Here is a 21,446-nt window from a genome sequence, read left to right as displayed (position 1 = left end):
CACAGGGGATGTTCTTCTCTATTTCAAATTGGACTGTAACGTTGGAGTTGGTTAAAGGGAAGGCGGGCGGCAGGGAGCACTTCACTGTACTCAGACATAGATTTCTTTGAAGATTAGGACTATGGTGTACTGAACTTGATAAAATGTTTTGATCTTGATTTGCATGGTAATGAATCTGATGCTATATATGCATGCTTTTTGCTTTGTTTTTTTTATGTGGAGCCTTTAACCTTCAGACATTATTGTGTTGTTTGTATTAGCCTCATTTCAACAATAATTGCAGCATTTGCCGGGTTTCTTTTTTTATCTTATTTGTGCTGGGCCAGCCCTAACCAGTAGCCTGGTTGTAAGCAAGCTCCTCTCGCTTTGCAGACTTCTGCTTCCCTCAGCACGCTCACTGCTGCAGCACTCATCCACAAGCAGCACACTCATTCACACGCGCTTTCGCATGACTACACTAATGCACAAACAGGACTTTGGCCTCGGTTGGCTCACGCACACTCAGTTACTCACTCAGGAATTATCGTCGTAGTAAAACCAGAGAAGAAGAGTGAGAGAGACATCAAGACAGAAAGCGGGACTGAGACCGGGGAAACGGAGGGAGGGAAAGGGACAGTGATTGCTCAAACAGAAGCATTTTATCCCCAAGCGGTTTTTAAATGCTGCCATGTCCGTGACCCCAGTCATAGCACACCATTGTTCCCTCCAGTAGATGTTGTGGCCACAAACTTTTTTTTACATGTATTTTTCCACCAACAAGAGTAACATTTGAGAATTGTTATTTGTGTTTTTGTCTTTAAGTGTCTGGTTAAAGGTTGTACCGCTCGGCAGCTTACTCATAGTGTGTTTTGAAGGATGTGACAGACGTGTTCTGGAGTGTGTTGTTCTGCTGTTCTCACATTTTTCTCTCTCTGTCAGTTCCTCACTTACTCTGGCTGTGTGTTTGTGTGTGTGTGTTCCTTCTCTGGTCCGCTGCTTTGGCACAAAAAGAAATACTGGGCCGCCCCATTCTTTGTTCTGCTTCCTGTAGGAAACTAGCAGCAAATTGTGGCTCAATGAGGCGTTGCTGTTTTGTGTGGTCTGATAAAGTGCAAACGAAACCGTCTGGGCTACACTGGCCTGCTGCAGTGCTTTCCATTGTAGATTGGACTATGAATGTAGGTCTGTGTGATGGTTGGTTAGTGTTGAACATTAGGTGATGTAGGGGAGGGGGGGTGCTGGGTCTAGGGCCCATTCACGCAGTTTTAAGATGTCACCCAGTGTTTGGAGCTGCTGTCCACTGTGTTTAATTGTGACGATGGGTCATTAGAGCTCTGCTTAAGACTAGAAAGAGTCTGATGACTTGCTTGCTTTCAAGGGTTTCAAAATCCAAATATTGTAGAGTTCTCATATAAAGTCAGCATGACACACTTGTCAAAGTGATCAGAGCAGGGCATATGTGTGTGGGTGTGTTGATGTGAGTGTGGGAAGTATCCCAGTTTTTACTTCAATGCATTCATCCAACACCTGCAGTAAGTACTTAGCTTAGAAATGAAAGGGGTGACTCACAGAATATGAAATAATTTCATGAAGAGTTTGTAGTCCTAGATTTTGAGCAAAGTAAAGCTGGAAGCAAACAAACTACTTCAACATCATCTTAATAGTTTATTTGATCAACCATTTAAACATTTCCAAGGAGTGAAGTACAGAAATATTTTTAAATATAGTGTATCTTTCAAAGAAAGGTTTTGTACATTACAGAAGTGCGCAAGTCTACTTAATGTTTCTGTTATGATACTTATCACAGCAAAGGGTGAATTTCAGTCCACTGGAATAAAGTTAAGTGAAAATTTAATACATTTTTCCTGCAGTTTGAAAATCACACAGTTCATAGGGGTGCCAGATTTTACTTCTCAGGTTTGTTTCATGACTTCATTTAGCATACTTTATTCCAACACCACAGATCCACAGATCAAGTTCTTTGAATCAAGTAAAACAAACACATGTCTTGGGAGACAGACAAAGAAGGAGGGTCTAGGGTGTGCCATGGCCCTTGTCTAAAGTGGTTATGGGGCCCACATGGGCATTCTGCTCTCCAGAGGCTGTTGGGGTAATTATCTGCCAGGGTGCACGTGTGGGAGTGTGTGTCAGATTGAGTGTGTGTTCTGAGCTCTTGTGTGCAAGGTGCACATGCAGTTGTTTGCAAGCATCCTGGTCTTATGTTTTGGTGCGTCTCCCTTAAATAGGATGAAATGCATCGACCCTACATACCTTTAACGCTTGTGCAATCTATTCACATATAGTCCCTTTATGCTCTGCTCATCTTTTCCTTATCCCGAGAATTCAGAAAGAGGATCTGGAAGTCTCAGAGGATGAGTGTGGCTGGGGTAAGAGGGTGAGGAGCCATCTTTGACATGGGGCATGGGGACCAACGGCACAAAGCCCCATTCCCTGCTCCTCCATGTGGAAAATGGCAGGAGAGCAAGAGGAGGAGGGGAAGGAGGCAAAAAAAGTGGAGCAAAGAGGAGGAGGGAGGGACAATTAGTGAGATCTGTTAATCACCAGGGCAACACTCATTTAATTGACATGTGAAATTTGGATTCGTCTAACAAGTCGATGAGCAGTACAACAATGAACCGAGATCTGCTGGTGGAAGCCAGAGAGGGGAAGCAACAACTGAGACCTGAGGCCAAGGTCTTTGTTAGAAGTAGCAGTGTTGTTGGGTGGGAAGACTCTCCACAAGGAGATTATTACCCATTATGTGTTTGACCCTTTTAGATTTCTTCGCAGCTGCTCTTAGCTGGGACTAACACAGACCAGAGACACAGCAACACAGCAAAGGTTTTCTGTGTGTCTTTGTATGTTTTTGTCTTTAGCATAAATCTGAGTGTGTAAAAGAAAACTTTTTTAAGATCACAATAAACCTGACCAGGATCATTCTAATAGCTTGGAACAGGGAAATCACAAAAGGAGGTGGGCAGAGGAAAAAAATGAAGTCTTTACAGAGTTTATACAGAAATCAATAAGCTATTCAAGGTCATCAGAAAGAAGCACCACTGTCAAGCAGCTGCTACACTGAAAGCACACTAAGGGCCTTTCTCAAACCACCCCCCGATCCCTCTCCCCACACACTTCTATTCTGTTTCTACGTGGAGTGTGACATCCCAAACCAATTAGTCTTAAGTAGGAGTGGATAATAAAATCAAATCAACTATTCAGCATTGATGCTGAGTTGCCAATCATGTGCAGTGATTCATTTGTGTTTGCTATAGAAGCTCTGTAAGTTCTATGCACCTATTTGCAGATTTTGGGGGGTAAAATGTTCAAACAAAGATATCTAATTATGCACACTTCAAGTTTTCTTGTCTAGAAAAAAGTGAGTGTAGTCCTTTGATTTGCAGAGATGTTTGCAAAAATATTAGGCATGTTCTATCCAAGTTAAAAGTTAGTTAAAAATGTACTCATATTTTCAAGTAAAACTAAAAAAGCCAGACCTACAGCCCTAGTTTATTTATGCAGTTTAACCAGAAGCAGTACAAATATCACCGAGTATCAGTGGACCATTTTTCTCCAACCTAAAGCAATATGTACACATATTTTCTGCTGGATTTCTGTGAAATTTGGCAGTTGGGTCTTAATAGTTAAAATTTTATTTACCTGCCAAACTTTTATTTAATCAAAACTGTAATTTTACTATCTTATAATTTACAGTTGCACACCAACAGAAAGGTTTAAGTTTTAGTGTGAAGCTGGTCATTCCTTTTGGAGGTTTTGTACATCATAAACTTTTTTCATACTTCTGATAACTTTTGGAGGAAGTTCCACTTTCCTTTTTTATGTGTCCACACTGCAGGAACTGGAGAGTATTGTAGTTCTTAGAACCTTGGATAGTTGTTTTTGTCTTTTTGGCTCCTGCTGTGGGGTGTGGTGTTCTCTCAGTACAGGAGGAACTTTGCAGTATACAATGGTTGGTTGAACACATCTCTCCAGCACCAGAAACTTCTCTAAGATGAAAAAAGGACTTCTTAAAATTGGGAAAAACAATAGGTGTGTATGCAGCAGCTCTTTAGGTTAGCTTTAAAAATGAAAATGAAAAAACAAACAAACACACAAACACAAACAAAACATTAACCAAACATGGTTGGACTTTGTTGATCTTATATGGGATGGGTTGAATATCATGTTCTTTTATCGAATCAGAGTAAACTAGAGATATTTTTAATAGCCTTTCTCATTTACTAGGCATCCAAAAGTGCAGAGTACAGTACAGTGAAGAAATTGTAGTAGAATATGAAGAAAAAGACAATAAAGAAAATAGTTTCCAACTGCAGACTGGCTTTTACATCACTTCAGAGTTCCTGTTGGCACTATGAATGACCTTTATGATGACCTGCTAAAGTAACAGGTCATCATAATGAATATGTAATGAATAAATAGCAGTTAATCAATTAATCAACAAAAGCAATTTATTTTTGATTTTTTATTGATCCATCCATCCACTTATCTTCCACTTATCCAATTTAAAGTGGCAGGGGGTGCTGCAGTGTATCCCAGCTGTCATAGGGCAAGAGGCAGGGCATGCCCCGGACATGTTGAAAATATGCCACAGGGCTAATACAGAGAGATACATTTTTACAAACTAAAAACAAAACTCCAGCTTTTTCTCATGAAGCATTTTAATGCTCCCTACAGCAGCTACACACTTTGACAAAATACATGACATGAAAAGAGGCTGCAGTGAAGTTTATTCAGATTTGAGATTGGGTGGTGAACATCCTGATCTCACCTGTTTTGTATTAGTTGCAGCCATAAGAAACTCAAGCTACCACCAGATAGTTTAAAAAATACATAAAGCCAAAATTTTTTTAAGTGTCCGTTGTAAATTCCTGTTGTTTTGTGCTTAAGTGTAATAGATACTGCCTCTCTCCAAAATAGCTTTCCCAGTGTGGATAGAGCTGACTGACCTTTGCAGTCTGCATTAAACCACTGGTGCACTCATAACACTACACAAAACACAACATCTTAGAGGAATGATTCTCCTGACTTTCTTTTTCCTTCTTGTTTTGTAATTAATAGACCATTTTAAGATATTGTATTTGTTATATTGCTGACTTCAAATAACAACATTTTGTCATTCGGAGTTTATTTATTCAGGATTTTAAAGCAATTAAATGTCCTAAATATACTTATTGGACAGGCACTTTATTAAAGTTTTATGAACTAACTGGACACTTACCTCCTTCAGCTAATCTGGGCAAAGTGTAGATAAGTAGCATTTGCTGTTAGTCTAATCAGTTGTGTCTCAATGTCAGAGATTAAAAATGAAATAGTGTCATAAATGTATGCATTTCACTTACTTTAAAAATGCCCATGAATGCATTGTGCAGCTGGATGTTGTTAAAGTCATGTGATAAGCTCTGATGAAGGACTTACATGAATAGCTGGAAGCAACAAACACATGCCAGCTTCTGTTCAAGTTTTGTCAAAACAGAGATTATAGTCACAGATGCTTGGTGTAAACACTTTATCATAAATGTGTACTTTTTGTAAACATTTCAATTTATAATGGATAGGGAATATTTGTGCAAAGTTAATGAGAAAACACTCGAAAGATGAAAGCTCTTTGGTGGTTTTGGAGAGGTCTGTGTGGACCTTTAGCAATGTGAGAAAAGCCTGATGTTCATACTTGACCTGTGCAGCAGTGAAATGCCTGTTTAACGCATATAAAACTGTTTTTATTCATAAAGGCATGGCTCTGAGCCTCTTATAGCCATGGGAATAATTGGGTAGTGGGAGACCATGAGACAGATCCTGAAAGAGGGTTTTTTTCTCATGTTATTGCTGTTTCTCCAAAACAATTAGTGAACTGAACAACTCACAAAGACACACGAAAAATATGCTCAGTCATCTTGCAAGCGCTGATCCCTCAGTGTGATGGCATGCATTCAGACTTGTTCCATGCTGAAAGTGGTACAGATATGTGAGGAGTCGTGGCCGAGTAAGATTACCACTGTGACTTTTAGAGAAGAAGTAATCAGGGTGCACATTCAGACAGAAGACTGACATGTTCAGGTACCGTCAGATTAATGGAAAGAAGTGCATGTCTAAAAGGGGCTTATGCAAGCAGATTCATTGTCCAGGGTGACTTTGTAGAAATGGCAGAGAGTCAAAAGAGACTCAGGATACTTCCAAGTCTTTCAGCCAGAGTGTAATCCTCTTCCTTTATCTCTCTGGCTGATCTGGGCCAAAGCGCTGTGTGTGAGAATGATTCACTGACTGCCTGCTTTTCTGTAGCTCTGTCACGTTTCCTCTCGCGCACTGTTCTCTAATTCTCACTTGTATGTCTGTTATTGTGTCACTCTCTTGCCCACTGACCAGCACTTTTTCAGTGTTCACCTCATCTATGTTTTGTGTGTGCCACTGATGCTGCTCTCTTTTCATGTTAGAAGATTTTCTCTTACGCACATCAATGCCACTTTGCTCTGCGCACCAGACAGGCAACTTGGATAACTTCCAGGAATCACAGCTGGATTGGTGTGTGTGTCCATTGTAGATATTTTTGTGGGTTTCTGGGGTGGGGGTGGGAGCGTGTGTCTGTGGGAGGGGGGAGTCTGCATCTGGGACATCTGATTGGTGCACTGGCATGGGAGCCAGGCCGATTGGCTAGATGTACAGAGACTAACGTGCAGGTTTTTGTGTGCTGTGTAGTTTTGCCACCCAGAGTACTGGCCAGTAGCTCTACATATTGGATGAATTACAGATTAGAGCCACTGCACGTAGACATGTGTATGTATGTGTGTGTGTGTAAGTTTGTGTCTGCACTGTCTACACAGCTCATCTATGCAAGAGCACTTTTATCCTCTATGAACAAATCTGCACTGTCTCCGCTCACTGAAGTGATCATAAAAAGCATTTTCCTCCCTGAGACTAATCATTAATTATTAATGGCAGATTTGGCTCGGCATCCCGGATCAATGCATTAGCCATCCATTGTTGAGGCTGCTTTGGCATTTATATTTTTGCTTTTACGTTTTCAAACAATCAAAATTTGAGAGTTTATTGAGAATTGCTTATGATAATATAGTAGGCGGTTAGTATATATACGTTGTTGTAGAGTTTTGTGGGATCATCATGCTCAAACTAAACTGGGAAAAAGAGGAACATAGTGCAATCAGGTAAGTAAAGATACTCTGAGGCCGTTTTTACTTTTAGTCAGCTTGGAATGTATGCAAGTTAATCTGGTCAGTCTGGCTTGAACCTGTATTTTATGGTTGTGGTGGGCAGCAAGTTTGGGCTTTGAGGGAGGGGCCAAAGCCACAGCTGTAAGGCAAAGGTGCTGTGCTGGATTTATAACACAAGACAAAATGAGCACATCATTGCAAAACAGAATCATGCATAATAATCACTTTATCTTGATTAAAATAATATTTGATTAATTACTTTCACCAAATGAATTTTCATTTTATCTCCAGAGCCATCAAAGAAACTTAACATCAGTTTGAATTAGTGCCTTTTCACCTGCTATGTGGATGACTACATTGCTGCATAAAGATTAGTGGGAAAAAAGTTTGTCTTTAACCTTGACAATGGGACAAAGACTTTTTTGGGCGCAAAGAATATGTGGGAATAGCTTTGACAAACTCATCATCACCTTTCATAACCTTAAGAAAGGAAGAAAAATGGAAAAGTAAGAATAGAACACATAGAGGAAGAAAGAAAGGAGATTTGAAGAGTGCTGAAAACAGTAGCTTACTTGTCTCTGTGACAGTCTTGCCTATTAGAGGTCCTAACTCTGTCATTACCCCTGTCAGCGTCACTGTAATTGATGCAAGTGCTGTGCTACAACACTAAGGCTTACCACACATGAGTTATCCGCACATGCATTAAAAAAATAAACAAAATACCACCATACACGCACACATACTGCCCATACGGACACGCAGAAACAGAATAACAGACACACATACATATTCACACACAAAAAACCAGTCGCACCATCAGCATGGCTGCACATGCCACGCAGTAGCTGCTTATTGAAAACATGGCAGCACTGTCAACCCCAGATGGCTCTCCTCTACCCACCTGTCAAAAAAATGACAGTAAAATTCACCTGGCTGGTATCTCAATCTTCTTCAGCTTAGCTTAAACCAGCCATCTGGCTCAGCAGCTCTGCTTACCTCCCTCTCTCTCTCTTCACTAACTCTCACTCTCTCTTGGTCTTTTTAAAGCATGTCAGCAGTTACCCAGCACAGCGGTCTTAGTAAGGCTGCTAACGTAGCTAAGTGTCCCTCTGCCTCTTATTCACTTGGTGCTCTGTGTATGTGTGTGTGTATGTGTGTGTGCGTGTGTGCTTCACAGATGGCAATGGGAGGGGAGGGAGAATTGGAGGGGGTGATGGAGAGAGCTGTCTGAGGCTCCGGCAGCTCTCAGGCAAGGCGGTCTGTCTGCGGGCATCTGCACTGGCAACCCCCCATGCCTCCCCCATTTTCCCATCCACCGTCACCACGGCCACCTCACCATCCAGTGCCACAATTTGGCACCAACCCACGGTGGAGAGCAGTTGCTGAAGGATGATTCCCCTTGACCTCAGATGTGTTACTTCACCACAAAACTTCTCCGTTTGCCCCAGTGGACAATTATTTTGATAAATGATATGGCTGAATAATGCATTATGGTTACATTGGGGGAAGAACATACTGTGGGGGGAGAGAGGCTAAAAGTTGCTTAGGGAGAGAGTGTGTGTGTGGGTGTGCACATCTGCATACGTGTATGGATGCATAGATTCGTATGTGCTGTGCTGTATCTGTATTGTAGAGTTTAAATGCAGCAGTTGTATAAAAGCATCACAATAAAGAATAGTAGAATGGTTGACCTTTTCATCCAGAGGTCACATCTGCACACAAGGTAAAAACTCATATAATGCAGAGTGGAGTTGCTCATTTTCATTTTAGCTTTCGAAGAAAGCAACTTTTGGTTCTGACAGGATTTCTAAATACATTAAAATATTCTGAAGCCTACTAGCAAACATGCGGCCACAGATACAATATTTCCTGCAGAGATAGCCTTTGAAGAATTCAGTTTTGACTGGCTTAGACACTGCGACAGCACAGAGTAGGGGCTGACACATCTGTTCCTGAGAAATTCATGGAGGTTTGGGCACTGTAGGTGTTGGTATGCACTGATTAGCACAAGGCTGTCTTTACCCAACCACCGGGTTTCCTACTGGGCTTCCATAAACTGTTTACTAAGGAGTCTGTTGCCATGGTTTTCAGCCATGTTCCAATCAGTCTTTTTTGACCACTCAGCTTTATTTATTCCTCTAAAAATCCATGCCTTCTGTATCAACCAACTGTTGTAGCCTTCAAACCAATTGTTCTAAATTATGTATATACCGAATTTCATTTATCTGCAGAATAGCAGGCTTGGATGATGATTTGAGCCTGATTGAGCGAGCAATGGAGAGAGAGCCTTTACAAGCTGACACCATTGGCTCAGGGGTGGTTTTGAAACAGAGGCTTTGATGAAAGAAAGAGATAACTATCATAATAACCTAACAACAGAATGTCCTTAATGCTTGTGTGTGCTGGATTTCTAGTTAGAAACACATGCTAGCCATATTTTTTGATCTCCCTTGAACAGGAATTTTCAGTCATCTTACCCTAATGGCCCCCCTGGGCAATATGTGATAAAAGTGAGATAATATACCATTTTTTAAAAAACAACTAAAGTAGTATTTTCCCTGGCCCCGGGTGTGCTTTCTCTTTCATTCTTTTAGCCACTCAATCCACCCCCTTTTTGTGACTTTCTTCCTCCTTTCCCAGATTTAATAAGCAACAATACCCAGCAGGAAAAACTCTTTCATAGATCTGTCAAAGCTAAAGTATCATAGCTATAAAGCAGGTCCTGTTACTCCTGTCACACTCGAGACACTGATGCTTATTAAGATCAGAGGTTCGTCCTCCTATAGGATATAGGCTGCATCTTCAGTGTTTACCATTCTTGTAATCTGTTTATTTAGACTCTTTGCACCTCTCGTGACAGGAAGCCACACTCCTTAATTGGATTACAGCTGATTAAATGTTACACACATGTAGGGTCAACAGACAATATAGCCTAGATGTCTTACACAAGTAGCAAAATTACAGTTTGAGTTTAGTTAATTTAAAAGGTTTTGAATAAACTATGATTATTTAAACCTTCACTCAACTTTTTGCTGTAATAGCCTCTGCCAACGAGGATAAATATGCATATCTCATGTTCTTTCTCCCTTATGAACATAATCATATCAAGTCTGGTGATCAATTTAGTTTTCTTCTGGTGAACAACAGTCAGTGTGCAGGTTTATATCATGTTAGACATCACTGTGTTACAGACTCATGTAATTTTGCTCAAAGAATCCAGCAATCACTGCAGCTGGTTTACCGCCATCAAGAAATACTTACACTACTTTTTCATAATGCCATAATTTGGTGTTTTTATATTTCTCTTTACATATGGATTGAAAAAACTCCCCATAAGCAACTCAGTAATTTGTGAGGTTTAGAGGTTGGTAGGCAAGTATGTAGCTTCAAGCTCTCGTGCTTCCGGCTCTATCACCATAGTTGAAGTGCAGACATGAGTGTGACTTGGACTTTAATGGATTTTAAAAAAACCTTTACATGAATTCACATAATTTCAGTCTTCTTGATCTCACCCCTGCCTCTCAGTTGCCAGTGCTGGGGTGACACAAGGTGACGTGTTACTGTTTGCAGAGTGTGAAGACAATCACTGGGCAATTAATTGACACCAAAAGGGAACCATTAGCAAAGTGTAAGCTTGAAATTCCTGCTTGGTGTTTGATGACAGTTCAGAGGAGGAGAACTCAGAAGATAAACAAACTTGGAATTTAAATTGCAACATGTAAATGCAATGCATTAAGACATGATGTTCATTCGTCTCTGAGGAATGTTTATTTTGATGACTGTATTTATCTCCAGGATGAGAGCAGCTGTCGAAGGTTTCTTGTATGTGCTGTGCTGCCAGCTGTTGGACTTCTTTGACCTACTGTTTGTGTTGCATTTGGGCTTTCAAGATTTGTAAGGTTGAATGTATGTATAATTAAGTCTGTAATGCAGGTTATAATGAAGCGCAATTTATGCTTACATTCAACATTTTCTTTCTACAGATGCATCTGCTCTCACTTGCTCTCTGTTGCTTTCAAATAATACACAAGTGTCATTTTTCAGGCAGTCAGTTAGTCAGCTAACTCATGTTTACTTCTTCTAATCTTACATCTTGTAGAAATAAAACTGAAAATTCACAGGAAAGATGTGTAACCTTGTAACAGACAGTTGCCACCTGTTAATTGCCAGCGGCATCAACGGATGGCTCTTTGTTCTCCAAAAGACCCATCTAGGGTGTACTCTCAAGGGAATGACAGCAAACCCACCCAGAGCTGAGACTGAAAAACACTAAAAGAGCACTGAAGAGACAGAGGTGTCACACAACACCAATGCCAAGTGGCTAGTGGACCATAGAGCAGACCACAACATTCTCCCAGGACAATCAGTCAATATACAAAGAAAGACATTCAACTTTAGTCTCATGAATGAAGAGCTGGACATGATCAGGAGCTGACTGATTCATGCCCATTGAATACTTGGCACCACAAATACAGTGCCATGAAAGAGCTGTGAGTAACCACATTTTTTGGAAAGCTTCATTCAGTTTCACAAGCTACACCCAAGCATGATTATTTCCAGATATGTTGAACCAAGTAATCACTTAAGAAACTATCTAACATCCTCTAAAGTTGTTTTGTTTGTGTCGCATCGAATGACTTTGGGAATTTCTGCCATGTTGCTATAAATACCCCAAGCACATTGAAGTGGTACTGAATTGTAATAGAAAACAATAGAGTTGAGTTGAATCAACTTGAGTTGGTACTAGTGGAAAAGACACTTTAGACATTATAGCAACCAAGGTGAGTTGACACATGAGTCAATACGTTAGCACTGCTCAGAAAAGCATTGGAAATAACACCAGAGGGTCAAAATACCAGCTACTCTTTGATAGAGCTTTACACCCCGGTGTAACACTAACACTAGACAGACCAACCTGACCACCACCTTGGTTGTTTACAAGAATGCCAGTACCCCCATACATGGATACTGGAGTGCTGAACACTGTGGAAGGGTAATAGTGTGCTAATGACATTCATCAGGAAATCAGTGGGACTGTGGACAGTGCACAATTGCACAAGTCACCATCATGTGCAGAATATACCAAGAGGATGCATTGTCCCCAGTGCTGCTCTGCATAGGCCTTAACCTCCTAAGCTAGACCACTGCAAAGTGTGGATAGGAATATAGATTCAGGAGTGGAGTAACAATTAGTCACCTCCTGTACATCGGTAACATAAAGCAACAAGTAGATGCTGGTGGTATATGGACCACCACAATCCAACTCACCCGCATCTATATTGGGATGTAATTTGGACTGGATAAGTGTGGCCAAATGGTTGCAAGGAAAGAGAATGCAGAATAGCCTATAAAGCCTATAATGTGGTCAAACAAATCTATTCTATCCTGGCAAAGAGAAACTGCCAGTTGTAGTCCATCATGATCACTAACAAGAAGCTATTAGGCTTTGGCCTAATCAAATTAAAAGATACTGTGGAACCTTCAGCACTATTATTAAAAGACTTATTTGAGCGTATGTATACTTTTAATCCTATGTGGATTAGAAAAAAATCCAAAATGATTTCAAACTTGTGCATCCAGTTTTTTAAAGTCATTGAAGATGTATGCTGTACAATCATCCTGCCCTGAAAAAAATGTTCAAAGAAATCATTAAACTGCCCAAAATTGCCATGACCTTCATGCCCATGATGAGTGTCCGTAAACTTTTGAACACAGCTGTACATATCTGCTCATGTGATTTTCCAAACGTTTTAACACACATGTGTGTATATGTGTAAAAAGGTTTGCACACAAAGCCTTTGAAAGACTCAGGAGAGTTATTTTCTTTTATAAATCTCTCGATCTTTTTATTCCACAGCTTTTTCTGTATATTGTTCCTGTGTGTAATGACGCGTGTGTGCACTGCCTTACCTATCAGAGCTGAGGTTGAGACCCATCAAGGGAAATGTTATAATTAACAATGCTGAGACACCTATCTTCGGCAATATCTCCTCACCTTCCAGCATTTTCAACTCCAAAGAATTTACTCAACAGGGACGGCACATTACACACTTAGGGTTATGTCTGTTCACTGCTACAAGAAATATACTGAACAGTGATCTAGACAGGAGGCGTTTGGTGCAAATAAGACAGCAGAGGGAGAGGAATGCAATAAGACAGGTTGCAACAAAGGGGAAATACTCAAAGATGGTTTTGACAGAAAAGAAGACGTGCACAGTATGTACAAAATGCAGCTTGACCAAAATTGTGTTTACATCTCACTGATTTAATGCTGTAATACCAGTGTATTAGCATCAGCTGATCGCGTATCATGAGCAACTGCTAAACCACTGTTAGTGAATAATGCCAATCACATTTGCAATGTTCTGATCTAAAGTCAGCAAAACTGCTGATGATATATTTTGCTCCCAGAGCTTAGTTTCACTGAATAAATTTTGAAGTTGTATGTATATGAAAAAAAGTCTGACATTTAATGATCACAGTGTTTAAAAGATAATATTATTATAATATGTTCCTGTTAATTTAAATATCTATGGGTTTGGTATAATTGGTCAGTCAGTTTGAAATGGCCCATCATTAAAATACATTTACCAGTGATCTGTGAAACTGTAGTGGGACTTTTAAAAAATTATAAACTGATTAAATAAATAAATAGCTCTCAGTTTTTCAAGAGTAAAAATGGATGTAGAATGTTTTTCTTTTCAGTCCATCTCCTAAAAATGCATACAGTACACCCTTACAATAGCAAACAGATTTAGAAGAAATGCTGCCTCCTACTTTTTTTTTCTGTCGGTTTACAACGTTTTGTGTGAATGTGTCTAAAAAATTTTAACAACATGAATAAAACTGCCTGTGTCAAGCAAAGTGCCATTAATAGCTGATATGGTTACCTTTAAGAAATTAAAGGTCGTTGTTAGGGCTTAGCAAAGATCATAGCCCTGGATGATTCCTGAAGAAGTGAACAGTAATTTGAAATGTGAGACAGGGCTCATTAATGTCATTTTACTTTGTAACTGTGACTATTTTTATTTTTTGCCAAAATTTTACCCCATAATCAAAGCAGCAAGTACATTTACTTAGTAATCTGAAAATATGATGCAACGATACAGTAAATATAACTTCAAGATATGATTGTCCCACGGCACAATCTCTGTAATAGCTGAGCAAATTTCAGTGGAATGAATGTTTTTTAAAAAAGCTGCAGAGAAACTTTCCAGTTAAGGCATTTTCAAACACGCACGGCAGCTCTTAATTTTTTTGGACATTACGGAATTCACCCTCCCAATTTGGTGACCTATTTATGTCACTGCTGCTGCTGCCCTGCTTCACACTCTGCAGTTTTATACCCTTCACCACCCTAACATCCACCTAGCTTGAGAGGCTGTTTAGTCAACAGATGCCAAACACTTACTTCATTATGCTGCTGTAATAAATCACATAACTTTCACACGTGTCCTGTTGTGCGCTGCATGTGTGGTAAGAGCAACTTGGGACGATATCCCTACCTGATTCTCCCGACATTGTTCAGAGTTCATGTGTGAAAATAGCTATTGTGAATATGCATTTTTTTAAAGATTCATGCCAGTTGATCAATTGGCCATCTTGGTTTAAAGTTGCTGAATTTAGACAAAAAGAGCATTTTCTGTTCAGCCACAGTGATCCTGTTGAGCATGTCACTTGTAGACATCTTTAGATTGTCTGACATGAACATAAACATATTGAATACTGACCTAAACAGCAGTGCTCAACAGCTTCTATTAGACCAAGGTTGGTGGCAGCAGTTGGGCCCCTGCTTATAGTGGCTGATGTTCTGTCAGTGTTGGGGGATGCCGGGCTGAATCCTGCTGGGTCTTTTGTCACACCTGCTAACTGAGTGATCCTAGTGACCTTGTCCTTGCTGCCTGGTAACAAGTCAGCAGGAGCTGGTGTCGGTGCCCTCCACTTTAAGTCGTAACTTGGAGTCTCCATGATGGGTGGTGTATTGTGATGAAAATTATTATGAGATGAGTGGTGGATATATTGGGTATACCATAATTAGGATGCAAGTTCAAGAGCAGTTTAGTGTCTTAGCACTGATGCTGTTAATGTTTTTGCAACATTTCCTTGTAAGGCTCAATTTTTGAAATTAGTGCCTTTTATGAGTTACTCAATAAAAGCAACCAAGTACTGGTGTGTGACTGTATGAAGATGTGGGTGGATATATGGAGAGAGATGGCAGGGAGAAATAGAAGGTTTAATGGACCTTCAGGATTTCTTTTCTTTACTTTTTGCTTTTTTTTTTTTTGCTTCATATATAAGATGGAAGGACTGAGGGACAGTTAGACAGTTCTGAAATTAGTATGCTGCAAACATATGAGAATAACATTTGACAGATGCTCACAGGGTGACATCATGCCCCATCTTTTGATTTTTCATTAAGTATGCTATAACAGCTGCACTTGTACATTGCACTCATTGGCAACAGTCGAAGCATGCCAAGTCTTCAAAAAAAAAAAAAAAAAAAATCATCACTCATATTTCAATGCTTGCCTTTGGAATCTTTCAGTGAACATGTGACACTTTTCAGATAAGTGTTTTTGTGTTAACAAAATGGAAATCTTAATTTTGCTAAGTTAATTATAGCCTGTAGCCCGTTGCTAAGCAACCTAATGATAGGAGACAGCAGGGATTCAAGAATCTAACCTTTGGCTGGATCGAGCCAAGAGGTGACATTTGGATTTCCTTCATATCACCTTCCATTGATGCTCTGTGTTCTGACTGTGACTGAAATGCACTTTACCGTTTAAATGTTTTAAAGTGAGTGAAATTTGTTAATATAGTAAAATGGGAAAGTGTTTAAACTTCTTTGAGCAAATTTGAAGCATTCAATCAATGTCAGTCAGTCAGCTTTAACAGCGCTTATGAAAATGACAGTCCCTGTATATGGAGGGTTATGAGTCATTTTGCACTATAATAATGTGCTTTGGCTTTATTATATCTCCTCACACTTTGTTCTTGTGAAATATGTCATGGTTATTCCCATGATGTAGAAATGAAAAGGACTAGTGTGTTGAGTTTTAGAGCCTGAGAGATGTCTGTTATTCTATTATGGCATGCTATTAAATGAAATTCACATGCTGTTCCATATGTTGTAGTAGCCACTGTGGGACATCATTTGCATAGATTGTGTGTTAGATTAAAAAAACAACAACACCCATTTAAAAATCCTTTCTTAAGAAGAACTGTATCTACAATGCACAGATTGAGCAAATCGGGATGTTTGTTGTGGCTTCATACATATCACATTTAATCAGATTATGTCAGATTAAATAGTATATTGATGATGTGTAATGTAAACGCATGCACATTTTACAAGACCTGGATGCTGTAGAAATGTCTTTGTGGGTGTCTGATTTTTGTCGAGGGGGAGAATTGTTGGGGTGTTGGAGAAGGTGGGTGTGTGTGGGGGGGATCCATGGCTCAGCGCCAAAATAGTTTTGAAGTATCTGTGAAAAGACTCCTCTTAATCCGTTTTATTTGCTCTGCTACCTCCAAACCATTTGTCCACGCAGAGCTCCAAACCTTCCACTCCACCCAGCCATCTCAGGGATTTAGTGTGGTAGAGCAGAGGTGCAAGAGCCCACAGACAGTTAAAAAAAAAAAAAAAAAAAAAAGCCATCTGGCTGGGGGGATGTTGCGATGTGGGGGTGCTGGGAGGTTTGGGGTAGAGGAGTCATGCTGGGCAATCAAAATGACGGACAGCAGTGAGAAGTGTTTTGCGGGCTCCCACATACATGCAAAGTAGCCCGACTTGTGAGCATTCACAGCTCCCTCTGGTCTTCAGGTAAACATTGACCAGCCGAGGTATGCGTGGTCTTTCCACACCTCGGTGTGTGTGATTTTGTTTGTGTATGGTAATAATGTGTTTGTTGGCTTCCTTGTGAGAGGAAAGAGTGGACTCTCTTGTGTTTACATCCATGTCATCGGTTTGTGTATTTGTATGTTCTACAAAAACGACTGCTCGATTTATTTCTGTAGTTTTCCTTCTTTTTGGCCAGTAATAGTCTTTGCCAGTAGAAGGTGTCTGACCGCAGAAGGCAGGGTTGGCAGGTGAAATAAACAGCATCCATATTTCATGAAGCATCAAAAACCCCAGATTCGACACAGGCTCCGTTCTAAGGACACTGTGAAAGAGGCGCACAATTGTTCCTCTTCGCTCTGAGCAAATATTATAATCCTATTCTCTTATGCTTTCCATCTTGCCCTCTCTCTCTAATGTTCACCCCAATCGCGGCCCCTTTCCGTGAGTGAAAACCCCTTCGAATGTGTGGAGGCTTCATTTTTCACTCTCCCTTTGGGGCTCTGTTGTCAGAGAGCAGCCCTTAGGAAGTCTTTATTTCTGCCAGGCAGGGCCTCTTGCGTTCCTCCACCCTCTCCCTCCGTTCTCATGGCTGTCCCCCCCACCTGCTGGGATCCTGATCCCAGCCGGGGCAGGGCTTCAGCGGGGGGACAATTACTGCTGCTCCCCAGCTTTGATCATCTGACCACATGGAAGCATAACAGCTGACCACATGTTTCAACAGACAAGAAGAAGAAGTAAAGGAAGAAAAGAGGAAGAGTTAGAATAGAGTGAGAAGAAGAAAAGAAACCCCCTTTTCATTTAAGTTGAGACCCAAAGTTCTATTCCACTTTGGAAGCTTTACGGAGACTTAGCCAGAATGGTCAAATCTGTGTTTTAGACGGCTTCCTTTGATGGTGATTATTTATTTGGATCAGGGCAGCCATACTTATTACGGACTATGTCTGGCTACAGCCTCAAATAAAGTTCAGTTTCAATTTGCCACTCACTCTTTTGTGAGTGCCGCTGAGGGAGAAAGAGAGAAGCAATTTGAGGCAGCCCTTGTAAAAAGTGAGTGCTAAGTCTGCTGGTATTGTCAGCCAGATTGTCAGGAGGCCAACTGGGCTGTGCTGTCGTGTTCTGGGCACTGTCTGGCTTTTTCTCAACCTAGGCCTCTGTTTCATTCAAACAGCTTCTCCAGTCAGAAGTTTTTCATGTGGGCCAACAGGGGTTACCGTGGTAAACTGGCCCAATCACAAAGTCACCTCCATATCCAGAACATAATAACACCGGGGAAATATCTGCTCAGATGATAATGGTAGGTATAAAGGTTAGAGAAATATGTTGTCAGTAAGCCAAAAATGAATTCGTCTGCATTCAAAATAACAGTTAATGCAGGCTGTTCTACCAGAAGGTATATAAGTGCTGCATGATAATAGATGCATGCATAAATGGAGTAATGTTAGATAGTAGTATGTGCACATAAATAAGAGCAGCTTTGTAACATTTATGGTAATAAGATGATTATTAGTTTTTGCTCTATGTGCATCTACATCCCTCATGTTGTGGGATGTTTTCTTATAACATCCATGCCAAATGGGTTAGATGCAAAGTGACAAGGCTGAGTGAAAGGGGAGGGAGTTTGCTTTGCTCTGGTTGTCAGGGATGGCCTCTTGGAGTGTCCCAATTGTGGAGGAGATCACTTTACCACATTAAGGGTGCCTCAAAAGAACCTCTTCAGCAGCACTTTGGCCCTGCCTGAAAGAACAAGACTTGTTTTGACTGGTCTGCCACCTATCATTGTCACTGCTCTGCAGACCAACAGCTTGCTCCTGCTCTAGCTATGCTGGCGCTGTGTCTCTCTGAGATACGCCCGCACTACTGTTCGTGCGTACACGTGTTCACAAATATAAACGTGGAATATAAATGTGCACACATAAACATATATACATATTTCAACCACCACTTGTGGGAAGCAGCCACGGAAATCCAAGGGAACACTGGAGGGACTGGAAATAGTGTAATTGGCTTTGATCATAGCGTTAGTCAAATAAAGCATACGAGTATTAAAAATGCACTGGAGGGTGTGAGAGAGACGGAGAAGAAGCTGCGCTTCTGGGACTCATCTGGAAGTTCATATATTATCATATATGTATATAACCCTCAGGGCTGAGCTGATGTGTCAGCAAAATTACATTTTCAATATAATGTGGCCCAACACTTTCATATAAGTGAGTATGTGCAATTTTAATGACTTGAAAATGGTCAGAGTTGTGAAAGCTGCTATTTGTAACTGTCTATGAATTCTGCACTTATGCAAGAAAAAAAAATCAATAACAGGAAAACCGGGCAACACACACACACACACACACACACACACACACACACACACACACACACACACACACACACACACACACACACACACACAAACACACACACTGATATATCTCTGAAAGTCTTTGTGTATGGCTCCATGAGAGAATCACTTAATTAAATGCTCGTTCATTAAATTGAAAAGACAACCGGGATTAATGACTTCCTTTAATTAATATAGCATGTCAGAAAAATACAGCTTGTGTGAACTTAATGTATTGCATGTGGTATCATAATTTAATATGCTCTTTTGAATTTTATGAGGGACCAATTTCTTATTTATGCAATTTTATTTTCATTTTATGTTCCGATAATAACAAACAGACTCGGAAATCAGTGGTGCCTTTTTGACTGCAAAACACATTTGCTTTACTTCATCTAATTAAAGAGCAAATCATGCCTAATTATTAATTGTTTGTGTTCAGTGTTATTTAATTGTTTTTAGATAGCTTAAGATGAATTTTATAAGTGGACACAATGGTCTGTTTTTCTGCTTGGTGCATGCTCACATTTCCCCTCTAAAACTAAGGTTAGTGTTTCTCCAGAGACAGGGAGCCACTTTATGATGTGGCCTTAGCCGTTTGTGTATCCTGCCTTACTTCATAATCATTTTTATCCGGCAGTTAAAAATAATTAACAAGTCATGCTCTTTTGTCGTCCACCATTTTAGGTCCTCGCTTTAGCAATGAAAGGCCTTTCTATCAACATGGTCACGTAATAGTGTCAGGATACATTTTAAAGTGCAGTAATTCAGTGGTTTACACGGCCTCATAAAATACAGACATGCCCTGATAATGAGAAGCATGAATGGAAACTTGGAGTTCCCTGTGGCCCCTGTGTGTACTTGAGTGAGTGGGGAGACGTAGCTCAAAGGAAGACAGGAAGCGAGCAAGAAAGAAAGAACAAGCGGGAAAAAAGAGAAAAGACACCAAGAAAAGGTATTTTCAGGCTGCATAGCTGCTTAAATGGATTCCTTCTTCATAGAGCTAAAAAAAACCCCAGGATGACTAAACAAATATACTCTTTGGGTAGATGCATGTGTTCCTAAAAGGCAGATAATCTGAGAGCAGTATGCAGCTTCAGAGTGGCAGGATTGAGACTGAGGCTTTCCATGGTTCCCTCCCTGCTGAGTGATATCATATGGACAGAGCAGCAAAGGTCACAGACTGCTCAAGCACATAACTCATCTTAACTTCATCTTTCAGCCTGCTCTGACACTCTTTATGGTGTCTTGACCTACTGACAGAAAGACTGTGCGTGCCGGTATGTGTGTATATGCACTGTACAAAGCTGAAATGTAACCAAATCTGAGGATGTAAAAACGGAGCAGGAGAACTTGTCTAAGTGTTTGCTTTACACGTGTCTACATGTTTTTCTCCTGCATCTTGCTGAATGCATCTTAATCTTACAGTCTCAACATCTTGTTGTTGTGGAATAAATCATGATGCAGCGTGGAGGTGGTGGCAGGGAGCGTTGAGTCAGAGAAGCAGTCTGCTTGACTTCACACTCGCTGGGGATCTGGTAACTCAGCAGGTAGTCCGAGTACAGATTGAAACTAACTCTGCCTTTCCGTGCTCGAGACACCCTGAGAGCTCTATTCAAGAGCATGACTGTTCCTTTCTTGTAGAATAAAGTGCAGGAGTTCTCTTTTTTTTACTTTGTACAGATGGGATGGGCTCAGTTTGCTCATCTCCCAGTCATTTTCTTACAAGGTACACATTCTGGTAGGGTTTTGATGTAAGGAAGATTGTACTGTTTTAATAACCTATTATTTTTAATAACCTGCAAGACTGCAGAGTTATGCTTAATTAATGTGTGCGTTCGAGTGATACTTGTTTGAAGAAATCAAGATGGAGAGCTGAGGTCATAGCTGGTCCAGTGATTTGTTAGTTTCAGATGGCCACTGAGCATTAGTGAGTTAAATCCTGGAATCAGTCTGTGACCTTTCAGTAAGGTTACCACCACAAGGACTGTTTTTCATCTCCCTGGTGTTTTTGTTAGCACTAACAAGATTGACTTATAGCAGATTTGCACTACTGTGCATGTTGTAACCACTGCCTAACTAGCAGTTATTCATCTGCCCAGCAGCATAG

At 40.5% G+C, this 21,446-nt stretch overlaps 1 long non-coding RNA gene across 1 annotated transcript in view; it reads left to right on the top strand.

Annotated features, from left to right (window-relative positions):
- Positions 1 to 21,446, top strand: part of LOC120442708 — an 83,036-nt gene that overhangs the window by 7,610 nt on the left and 53,980 nt on the right. The gene's annotated exons all lie outside the window — the stretch shown is intronic.

The sequence above is a fragment of the Oreochromis aureus genome, linkage group 2 (genome assembly GCF_013358895.1).
Source record: "Oreochromis aureus strain Israel breed Guangdong linkage group 2, ZZ_aureus, whole genome shotgun sequence".
In the NCBI taxonomy this organism is placed as follows: domain Eukaryota; kingdom Metazoa; phylum Chordata; class Actinopteri; order Cichliformes; family Cichlidae; genus Oreochromis; species Oreochromis aureus.
This window is presented reverse-complemented; position numbering and strand designations above follow the sequence as displayed.